Source organism: Atractosteus spatula, chromosome 4 (assembly GCF_055471065.1).
Source record: "Atractosteus spatula isolate fAtrSpa1 chromosome 4, fAtrSpa1.hap1, whole genome shotgun sequence".
NCBI lineage: Eukaryota > Metazoa > Chordata > Actinopteri > Semionotiformes > Lepisosteidae > Atractosteus > Atractosteus spatula.
The window spans coordinates 50,442,807-50,455,188 of NC_142709.1; positions in this window are offsets into that span (position 1 = coordinate 50,442,807).

Genomic DNA, 12,382 nt, shown 5'->3' on the forward strand with positions numbered 1-12,382 from the left:
CTGTTAAGTAAAATATATACCTGTACTGTAAGTCTGTACAGTATGTACATTATGAGTATCAACAAGTTTGTCAAAGCCTTCAGGGTTTGATTTCTACACTTACTGTATACAAACTTTGACTGAGATTATTAAATGAGTGAGAAGAAACCAAGCTTGACATCTTGCAAACTTTAATTCACATTCATCAGAATTTTCAAAAACTTGATCACAACAGTCATGTAAATTATGTATGGAACCTGGCACTTAAACTGTTGCAGAACTAATAAATCACATTTACTAATCACATCTAATTGCCTTATTGTGTGGTGTTCTGTACTATCACTTGTTCCTCTCTACATATCAATAAAAATAAATTACTACTTTTTTCTACTGCACAGTACAGACTGTACAGATCTATCAGAATTAGCCGCTAATTTAATACAAAGTGCAGGGTCTACAAGTTGTGGTTCTACATGAGAAATGGATTACATCTGTAAAAGAGTAGCCTTTCACCAGATCAAGTTCCTAACTGTGGGAGAATTTGGTTTACAACAATATTATTTTTACAGTCCATAAAAACACAAAAGACACAAAATGCAACAGTAGCGCTATGAGTAAATCTAAATGTAATTTGCATAACAACAAAACCTAAATATAAGATGGTAAATAGTCTGATAAAGGGCTATTTATCATTTATCATGTATATAGTAAAAGTCTAACTTCAAGTCCTGAGTAATCAGAATAATGTCAGACTTAAAACAGCCAAAGTATACAAGCTGGCTCCTGTTAGCTGATAGGTACCAAATAGAATGCCATGATTGATATTAACAAAAGTTACACATAGATTGAAAAGGAGAATATAAAAGACTCCTTCAGTAAATCATTAACTGACTTAACAAGGGCTGCTTCAGTGCAGTATGGCTCCTGTCTAAACCCCTGCTGGAAAAGTTCAAAGAGCTCATTAGATGTAAAATAAGATTGAAATGGAGAAACCACTGTCTGCTACAGAATCTGAAAAAAGCCTTCCCAACATTTTTTAAAATTTCACTACTGATGAATTTATGTTAAGAGGTAATGCTGACTTATTTTGTTGTACTGTGTTCAAGATGAATAAAATGAAGGTTGATTGACAATATTCAGATTTAGATTAGTTTTAAATCTAGATTAATTCAAAAATATGTATTTTCTTTTCACTTGATTTGTCTTTGTGAACATACAGGGTAGTTATCCCTTTTCCTTTGGCTTTGAGAGGAAACCTTAAAAATGCAATAAGCAATACCCCTTTGTCGCCTTTGAATTATATGGCATGATTCAGATAGAAATTTAGCTTTCTGGTCACAGAAAATTCATATTCATAAAATGTTTTGTGCGACTGCTATAAACACCAGACTCTGAATGGTGCTTCTAATAAAACACCAAATATAAATGTGCCTGATTTTGCCTGATTGCCATACAAAAGAAAATGAACTATTGTACCTTCACAAAAAAGGTATTTCGTACTGACTGAATATCTATCACTCAAGTATATTTTATGGGGATTTAAACACCATAATAATACCCCCCACTTTAGGGTTAGATGTGTTATATCTAACACATATGTTAGATGTGTTCTTGTTGTTGTCTTCATTTTACGTAGTAATTATTGTTTTTTAATAACACATCTTAAACTTATATTTAATAACACATCTTTCAACAGAAATGCATATTTAACAATAAGCAATCACTTTCTGACTTTGCAGTACAGAGAAATATTATGGAAACTTGTGTGTTTTTCTGATAAGGAAAAAGTCTTATATTTTCTACCAGCAGTTTTAAACTCCTGCAAAACAAATACATTATTCCCAGTTACCAAACTAATTTTAATCATTTTCAGTTAAGAAAATATGTTTTTTCTCTAATTTAATGTGACATAACCTCTTTTGGAAGGATATTTACCTAATCATAATATTCCCCCATTATACAGTAACTTCTGTTTGGAGGAGTCTAAAAATATAAATGTAGACATTTAACTTGTAATGAAGTGATAAACAGATAATTTGTATTTCTTCAGAATTTGGAAAATCGATCTATGACCATTTTAACAAAGTTCAGAGGTTCATTTATATAAATAGAAACATTTAACTGTATCACATGGATTCACTTTTAACTGAATACATAGTGGTCTCAGTAGTATTAATATACTGTATGTCCAGCACAGAATAATGTCACCCTGTATAGGTACAGGTATGATGTGTTAATCTGCTTAATAATTCTTCACAATAATAAAACCATTAACTTATACCTGTTAATCAATATAGATTCCATATTTTTGTAAGATTCTAAATAATGCGCTAACCTATGGTACTCTTTAAAATTTCTTACATATTCCAATACTGTTAAGAATGCAGCTTCAATTTTACTACATGAATAGTTTATAAAAACAGATTGTTCTTGTTGTTGTCTTCATTTTACTCCAGGTAAGGTAAAAGTATCTTTAATATTTTACAGGATTTAATTTGAAATAATATATATATGTATAATACATAAATTCTTGCATTTTAAGCAGTGATGTCTTTTTTTATCTTCCTTATCTACACAGATTAAAACCAAAACTAAAATGAGACATAATTATGAGAAATTTTCAAGGGCAGGTTACAAAGTGAGTTTAACAACTCAGCAAATGATTACGGAATGCTGCCTGAGGATGTAGCAATCAATTAAGCAGATAAGGACTATAAAATTAATTAAGTACATTGAAAAAGGTTAGTGATTGTTGAGTTATGAATATTTGTAGGATCATACGCATATATAGGCTACTGAATAACAAGAGATGTTTTTCAAAAAAGTTTATTTTTGACACTTTATTCCTACACTTGAGAGATACATTGCAATATACAGTATGGTTTTTAAAAGCAACTTAAAGCTGTACTGTATATAAACAGTACTGTATTCATAATTGCATACATTTGGGAAAAATGATTTCCCAAAAAGATTCTGTTTGCGAATGAAACTATATTCAGAATAGTGATGAAAATCATTTATATTACATTTTGCAGAGGTGGAAGAAAAAACCACTTGTAACCTCAATATTGATCGCATTCTATTGATCTTTCATTTTGTAAACTGTGGTTTTTCCCTGGTTAGCAAGCCTGAAAAGTTACTACCTTTCTCAGAGGCAAAATATCTTCGGGGTTCTATATTGAAAGGTTTCTCGGTACTTCATTGTATTCAAAAACATTAGTGCTTGTGCCAGGTCCTATTAACATTAGTGTTAAATGTACTATATTGACTAAACTCCTTTTACTTCTCCCCAAACTTTTTGCTCTGCTCCATTCTTATTTTATGCTAGCTCTGTGGTCTAAAAGTGGTATGCTGCACCAGGTTATTCCTTATTTCACACCAAAGATCACTGCTTTTTATATGCTGTTTATTGTATTGAGGAGATTCTTAAGATGTTATTAGAAGTGTTATATTGTGATTATGTTTGGCACAGTGGTGCAGTGGTTAACATTGATGTCTTGTAATGCCAGGACCCTGGGTTAAATTTCTCGAGTGCTAACTGCTTTGAGTTTGTACTGTATGTTTTCCCCGTTGTTACGTCCCAGTGTGTGTTCTGTGTGTGTTTTTTCTGTTATGTCCACACTGCTGACCCTTGATTGTTCTCCCTTCCCCATTGGCCAACCATCACACCACTGTTTCAATATGATGTCATCATTGTTAGGAGTCCCTGGTGGGAAGATACACGGATCCTGTGCAGACGCAGGCACGGGTGATAGATGAGGCAGGCGAACAAACCAAAACGAGAGGCAAGGTCGTAGTCAAAAGGCGAAAGGCAAGTCGTAATCCAGGAAGTTCTCCGGTAGCAGACAGTCCGAGGCGAGAGGCGAGGTGCAAAGTCGAAAAGGCAGAAGGGGAATCCGAAATCCAGAATAAACGAGGTACGGGGAAAAACGCCAGGTAGAGCTCTCAAGGAGTAGACTCAATACCGAGCAGTGGGAAGCAGGTGAAGATGGTTTAAATAGCAGTGCGCACCGCACAGTGAGTGTGCGCAGGTGGTTTAACTCGTGCGGCGGCGTTTGTTAATAATCACCCGCTGCTGGGGCTGATTAGCTCGCTTACGCTTTGGTCTTGACTGCCTGGTGGTCGTGACAGTACCCCCCCCTTCACGGGCGGCTCCTGACGCCCGAGACGGCCGATCGGGATAGTTCCTGTGGAAGTCTCCGATTAGCGCAGGGTCCAAAATATCCCTCTCCGGAACCCAGGATCTTTCTTCAGGGCCATAACCCTCCCAGTCAACCAGATACTGAAGGGTACCGCGGTTCCATCTAGAGTCGAGGATCTTGTGGACTGTATATGCCTGGTGCCCCCGAATGCGACGCGGGGGTGGCGGGCGACGTTGGGGAGCCGCAAGAGGTGAGCGGTAGAAGGGTTTCAGGAGGGAGACGTGGAAAGACGGGTGGATTTTAAGGGTGGGGGAAGTGCAAGACGGAAGGTAACTGGGGTGATCCGGGAGAGTATCCTGAAGGGGCCGATATACCTAGGCCCGAGCTTCTTGGAAGGCAGGTGTAGAGGTAGGTTCCTTGTTGATAGCCAAACAAACTGGCCTCTGCGAAAACGGGGGGCTGGTCTGCGGTGTCGGTTTGCGAATTTGGCCTGGCGCTGGGTTGACTTGGTGAGAGCTGTCCTCGCCATTCTCCAGGTCCTGCGCAGCTTGGAAATATATTGACGCACCGACGGCACAGCCGTGTCCGGAGGGGTGGCAGGAATGAGAGTGGGTTGATAACCTAGTGAACAGAGGAAGGGAGAGAGACCTGTGGAGGAGGAGGTAAGAGAATTATGGGCATATTCTGCCCAGGGAAGTAGCGATGACCAGTCATCCTGCGAGTTGGAGGTGAAGGCTCTCAAAAAGGTAAGGAGGCTTTGGTTGGTCCGTTCCACCTGACCATTGGCCTCAGGATGATAACCCGAAGTCAGAGATACATGGGTCCTTAAAGCTTGGCAGAACGCTTTCCAAAAGGCCGAGACAAATTGAGGTCCCCTGTCTGAGACCACATCGTTGGGCAACCCATGTATCCGAACGACCCGTTGCACAAACAGTGACGCCATTTCCTGGGCTGTGGGCAATGCTGGGAGGGGGACGAAATGGGCTGCCTTGGAAAAACGATCAGATATCACCAAGATTACCGTATGACCTTGACTGCTAGGAAGGTCCGTAATGAAGTCCACAGCTATGTGGGACCAAGGGCGGTGTGGGATCGGAAGAGGGTGAAGGAGACCGGTCTTCTTGGCACGCGGAGTCTTGATCCTGGCACAGACCGGGCAAGCTCGGACGTACTCTGCAACATCTGATCGCATGGAAGGCCACCAGAAATCTCTGGTGAGTAGGTCCAGAGTGCGTCTGCACCCGGGATGGCCTGCAAACCGAGAGTCATGCCCCCATTGCAGGACAGCAGAACGCAAGTTGTCCGGTACAAAAAGCTTATCCGGGGGGCAGCACAAAGGAACTATCGCTCCCTTGAGGGCACGTCTGATCTGATCTTCAATAGAGCAGTGGATCGCCCCGAGGATTCTGTTAGATGAAATGATTGGTTCCGGTGTGTAGTCCAGATCCGGGGGATCATGGAGCCGAGAGAGAGCATCAGCCCTCCCATTCTTCGAGCCAGGCGTATAGGTGATCACAAAATTAAATCGAGAAAAGAAAAGAGACCAACGGGCCTGACGAGAATTGAGGCGTTTGGCCGACTGAATGTAGGCCAGGTTCTTATGGTCAGTGATAATGACAAAGGGGTGATGAGCCCCCTCCAACCAGTGTCTCCATTCCTCCAGGGTCAGCTTGATAGCCAAGAGTTCACGATTACCGACATCATAATTAACCTCGGCAGGGGAGAGTTTCCTCGAAAAGAAGGCACAGGGATGTGGAATCTGCGTGGCGCTGGGAGAGGACTGCCCCAACCCCATAGGCTGAGGCGTCCACCTCCACCATGAATGGCTGAGAGGGATCCGGGTGTCGTAGAAGAGGTGCCGAACTGAAGAGTTGTTTTAAGCGTAAAAACGCCTGGTTAGCCTCCGGGTTCCCTTTTACCCAAGCCTGGTCGATTGCGGGTTAGTGCGATGATAGGCGCCACGACGGAGCTAAAGTTCAGGATGAAACGTCTATAAAAGTTGGCAAAACCTAGAAAACGTTGAATTTGCTTTAAGTTACGAGGGGCTGGCCAGTCATTGATGGCTGCCACCTTAGCAGAGTCCATCTCTACACCAACTGAGGAAATGATGTAACCCAGAAAGTGAATTTTAGAGGCATGGAAAACGCACTTCTCAAGCTTGGCGTAGAGTTTGTTGTTAATGAGTCTAGTCAGGACCTCCTGGACGTGGTGGACATGATCCCTAGGGTTGGCAGAAAAGATGAGGATATCATCCAGGTAAACCAAAACAAAATTCCCAATAATGTCCCTAAAGATATCATTTATGAATGACTGGAAGACAGCCGGGGCATTAACAAGACCAAAAGGCATCACCTGATATTCATAATGTCCATGGGTGGTCATAAAGGCCGTCTTCCACTCGTCCCCTTCACGTATCCTGATTAGGTTGTAAGCCCCCCGTAGATCTAATTTCGAGAAGATGGAGGCTCCCCGTACGGACTCCAAAGCGGCTGGAATTAAAGGCAGGGGGTAACGATGTTTAACCGTAATGGAGTTCAGTCCTCTGTAATCAATACACGGCCGCAAGGAGCCGTCCTTCTTCCCAATAAAGAAAAAACCCGCACAGGCTGGAGAAGAGGAGGGACGAATGAATCCTGACTCCAGAGCCTCCTTAATATAATCTTGTAAAGCCTGGTTCTCTGCCTGAGTGAGAGGGTAGATCCGTCCTTTGGGTGGAAGGGTTCCCGGAAGCAACTCTATAGCACAGTCACAGGTACGGTGAGGTGGAAGCGAAAGAGCCTTCCGCTTATCAAAGGCTTGTTTCAGATGCCTGTATTGGGGCGGGATGGTAGAGTGCTCCTCTATAGAGGTTACTGCAGCAGCAACCTTAACCGGCTGACGACAACAGTTGACATGACAGGAGTGGCTCCAGGCAATGAGCTCGTTCTTGTCCCAGGAGATGTGGGGATCGTGCTTCTTGAGCCAGGGAAGACCTAGGATTACCGGGTAGGCAGGCGAGTCCAGGAGAAGGAGTGAAATTTCCTCAACATGAGTGGCACCAACTGTTAGAGAGAGAGGGACGGTCTGCCATGTAATCCGTCCAGGTGCAATCGGGGATCCATCCAGAGCTTGAATACAGATCGGGGGTGAGACCGGAGCCAGGGGAATATCCCACTTCTTAGCAAAAGTGACGTCTATAAAGTTCCCCGCTGCCCCTGAGTCAACAAAAACCAAAAGGGGAAGTTGTGCGTCAGCCCAAGAAATTTCAGCTGGGAATAAAGGGCCTGATGAGGTTTGAGAAAAAACAGTACTACTGACTCTAACAGTAGGCTGCGGAAGGGTTCGAGAGGGATAAGGGGGTCTCAAGGGACAAGCAGAGAGAAGGTGATCAGGTGCAGAGCAATAGAGACACAGTCCCTCCCGACGGCGCCTTTCCTTTTCCTCCGAGTGGGCACCGTGGGGGTAGTACCTTCAGGACGGCCAGGACTGCTTCCATCATGACTCTCTGCTCTCCGCAGCCGAATGCGGGTGTCCAGTTCAACCACCTGAGCGATTGCCGATTCGAGAGAGCGGTTGTGAAGTGGCGAGAGCACCAGGTGGTCCTTTAGATCTTCAGAGAGACCCTTATAAAAAAGGCAAATCAGGGCTTCAGGGTTCCAGTCAGACTCCGTGGCGAGGGCTTGGAAGTCAGCCACATAATCATTCAGAGATCCATCACCCTGACGAAGCGAGGCGAGCCGGAGATGAGTCAGGTCCGGGTTGACTGGAGAAAAACGTGCCTGGAGCTGGTCAGCAAAAAGCTGGAAATCAGCAAACTGAAAGTCTCCCCTAGCAAGCAACACAGCTGCCCAGTCCAGAGCCTTGCCAGTGAGCAAGGAAAGGGCGAAACCGATCTGCTCCCGGGGAGAAAAAAAATGCTCAGGATGCAACTGGAAAGTCAAGGAGCATTGCGCAATAAAACCCCTACAGCCCGCGGTGTTGCCGTCATATCTTTCCGGGAGAACAAACGGTGAGGCTACAGGAGAGGTGGGCGGGGTTACAGGGATTGGAGCAGTGGTCTGTGCTGGAGGCGAAGGGACAGGGGAGGGCGGAAGGCTAGCGACGTGATTGGAGAGAATGTGAAGTGAAGATTGAAGCTGGGTGAGAGCTTGGGAATGGCGATTAAAAAGTGAGCAAAAAGCTTGTGCGTCCGCGGGATCCATCTTTTGGCTCGGTATTCTGTTAGGAGTCCCTGGTGGGAAGATACACGGATCCTGTGCAGACGCAGGCACGGGTGATAGATGAGGCAGGCGAACAAACCAAAACGAGAGGCAAGGTCGTAGTCAAAAGGCGAAAGGCAAGTCGTAATCCAGGAAGTTCTCCGGTAGCAGACAGTCCGAGGCGAGAGGCGAGGTGCAAAGTCGAAAAGGCAGAAGGGGAATCCGAAATCCAGAATAAACGAGGTACGGGGAAAAACGCCAGGTAGAGCTCTCAAGGAGTAGACTCAATACCGAGCAGTGGGAAGCAGGTGAAGATGGTTTAAATAGCAGTGCGCACCGCACAGTGAGTGTGCGCAGGTGGTTTAACTCGTGCGGCGGCGTTTGTTAATAATCACCCGCTGCTGGGGCTGATTAGCTCGCTTACGCTTTGGTCTTGACTGCCTGGTGGTCGTGACAATCATCAATCAGCCCTCAGCCAATCAGAACTCATTTTATTCACTATATAACGTGGAGGTTTTCAGCAAGAAGAGGCCTTTCGTTTGACTTCGGTCCCGTTTGGTTTTGGTTATCGCTTCGCTTCGCTTCGCTTCTGGTTATTGCTTCAGCTTCGTTTGTTGGTTTGTTTTGCTTTGTGTGTGTGTATTTTCGTATAGCTTCGGCTTTGTTGTTTTGTTGGTTTTTTTGTTAGTTTCTTTGTATTTTCGTTTGTTTGTGTGTTCATCCTTGTTTTGTCATTACCTTGCCCCAGTGTTACATGTTCAACTTTTGTGTTCTTTTGTACCCTGCTCCTGTTGATTACTCTTGTTTTCCCTTATTTGTATTCCTGGTTCACTTGTGTTTTTGTGTGAACTTTTGTATATAAGGTTAGTTTAGGTTGTTGGGTACACTTACACACTTAGTTGATTTTGTATTAGTACACTAGTTAGTACGGGTGAGTGCCGTTTGCCTTGTATGGTTTTGGGTAGTCAGTGCAGGTTAACTAGGGTGTTGAAGACGCCGAAGACCGTGTGTTTCGGGTTTTCTTTTGTAGTCAGATTTAGCTTTCCCTCACTGTCCTAGCCAGCTCCATTTTGTTTGTTATTTTCTTTCCTTTGGCACCACTCTAGTTCCTTACCCTTGTTATCACGCTTCCTAGTCCCTCACTAAACCCCCCCTGCTTCCAAAAGAATTATCCTAAATGTTACACCCCTTTACCCCTAGACACTTGGGGTCGTAACACCGTGTAAACGTGAGTTTCCTCTGGGTGCTCTGGTTTTGTCTCACAGTTCAAAGTCATGCTGGTAGGTTAATTGACTTCTGGTAAAAATACCTCTGGTGTGTGTGTTTGTGCCTGTGTGTGTGCTTTTCGACAGACTGACATCCTGTACAAGATGTATCCCACCTTGTGCCTGTTGCTTGCAGGGATAAGCTCCCACTCCCTTGCGATCCAATATACAGTAGGATAAAGTGGTTAGAAAATGGTTGGTTGGGTGCATGGATGGACATGATGTTGCCATTTTTGTTCAAAACTTGCTTTCTTTGTTTTTTTACATAAATTAAGAATGCTTTTGGAGGAATGGGTGTAGTCATTAATATTTTTTCATAATAGGAACAGATAAAGGTTTACTGAAAGAAAAAGAAAAGAAACACAACATTTCACTTCTTCAGGTGTGAGCTCCAAGGTTCCACAACCAAAACGTTGTGTCTCTCTAATTTTCCTTCAACAAGGAACAAACCTTTACCTGTTCCTTAGCAGCCTACACATGTTCACACAGCTATTTACTTGATATTTTTCATAATAAAAAATATAATAATAATAAGGAATTATGATAATATTTAGCTTTTCCTAGTTAATTCCATAGATTTCATAGGTTATTTGCAGTTGACATACAGTATACTTTCATAATAGAAGGGGGGTACTTTGGGATGTCAGCATTATGACTGCTACAGACATACAGTAACAGCAAATTGCATTGTATCATGTATTTAAATTGTAAGGGAATGCCCGTCATTACCAACTAATTGTATGACCATAACACAATGGTTTTAAATGTGCTGTCTTTCTAGACCCATTATTAAAGGCTGACAGAAATACTTCAGAATTCCTTTAAATTGGAAGAAAACTTTTGAAAAATATAAATTAATTGATTTGTTGTTATTTAATTACTGATCAAAGTTAAAAAAAATGTTAACACCACCTTTAAAGATTAGCAAATACATGACAAGCTAGAGTCATTTTCATGACTAGACATGAAAGTTTTTTCTATGTTCTGTAAGTTTAATGTTAGTAAAATTAATGTGTTATAATATTTCTACAAATATCAGCAGAGTGTACAATTTATGTTCAGGAGAAAGACATATTCCAATTCCCAACAATCATGGGTATAAATACAGGTATTTTGGACAATATACAGTATCTCAACACTCTTCCTGCTAAATTGCATCCACCCCATTTACAGCACTAAAGATGCAATAATGCAGCAGCCCCTTGACTGTGGAGGTTCAGACTGTCTCATCCTCCTGGTTTCCCAATGACATAACCAGCCCAATAGAGCAGATGGCAGAGGGTAATTGCTTGGTCATTAATGAACACAGATATCACACTACCGAGAAGAAAACACTAACATTGACATGTCTGTCTTCACACGGACAACCTTGATGATACCACTCCAGTTCTTTTAAGCGTCTCCATGTACAGTATCAGCCCCAGACAGTAAAGTAGGAATGATGAATGCATCGCAAACCATCAGGTTGGTCTCATTTTTGATGTTGCCATCTTTAAACTCCCTCATATTTAGGCAGCGAAAGACTGTGCAGATTTCAGGAGATGCTGGATTTTTGACAATTTCAGCCTTCTGTGTACAGTTTGTACTGTAGTTCTAAGCCCCCCCTGTTCTCCTCCAGATGTGGTTTTCATTTGACTTTGAAAAACTTTATAAAGGACAGAAATGTGTTTATACAGCTCTTATAGGTGCATTGGATTCTAATAATAATTTTACATTCATATTGTAACAATTTTATGGAACCTTTTTACACAAAGGAAGCTGCGAATCTGGGACAAGCTCCCCAGCCTTATTGACAAAGCCAATACCAAGGCCTTTTTCAAAAAATGGTTGGATAATATCCTAAGCTACTAGTAACCAAGGGGAATAACCTACAGTATAATCAGTTGAATGACCCCTCTAATTTGCATACGTTTGTAATTCTTCATTTAATTTCAACAAGACTGAAAGATTATTATCAATCCTGAGATTAACTTTTTTAGTTCACATTGACTTATTGTTGTGTGCCTAACTCATATGCAGTGCCAATTTTTAATGAGACATTTGCATTTGTATGGAGCACAGTGCATGTTTCAGAAATCAATGCTGCCAGAACTTTTGGCAGTACACCAGCACACCAAGCACACACTTCTGAAAAGTAATGAAATGTATAACATACCATGTTTTCTTTTGCAATGATTTCTCTTCTTTTCTTTCATCATGTTTGTTTGTCATGCTCTGCACTTCATTATATTACACAGTACTTTGTACTTTACTATGATAGAATGTGTAACATTTAACATTACTGTGATTAATTATAGTAAATACAAAGTAATGTTTTTGTATATTGCATATGTATACTTTTTCTTCTTGTTCACTCTTCTCATTCATTTAACTCACATTGGCTTCCAATACTGTATATGTAAGTCAAAATGTTTCTCTAAATCTCCTCAGAAGCACGTTCACTGCATTATAACTCAGATTCCCTTTGCTTGAATCCTTTCAATTGCTGGCTTCGCCCATGGATTAGCAAAAGTGACAAAGCACACTCTGTATTTGTGACTATGAGCTGGTCAAAAGACCCTTTACCCTTGGTCAGTGCTGGTGGGTTAGCAGTGTTAACAGTAAAGAATGCCTGTCCAGTCCTACATCCTACCATTTTGGTAGGTGTGATGAGCTGAGGCATTTGACTATGCTAAATAAACAGGTATATAAAAGGACAAAAAATAATGGTGACTCCAGTTCTAATTGGAAAGAAATTCAGCACACTGTAGCTATTACTAGTGCTCTGTCTGGCAGCTTGTGAATGTGCCCTGCTTGCTTTTACCTAAAAATAGCCCAT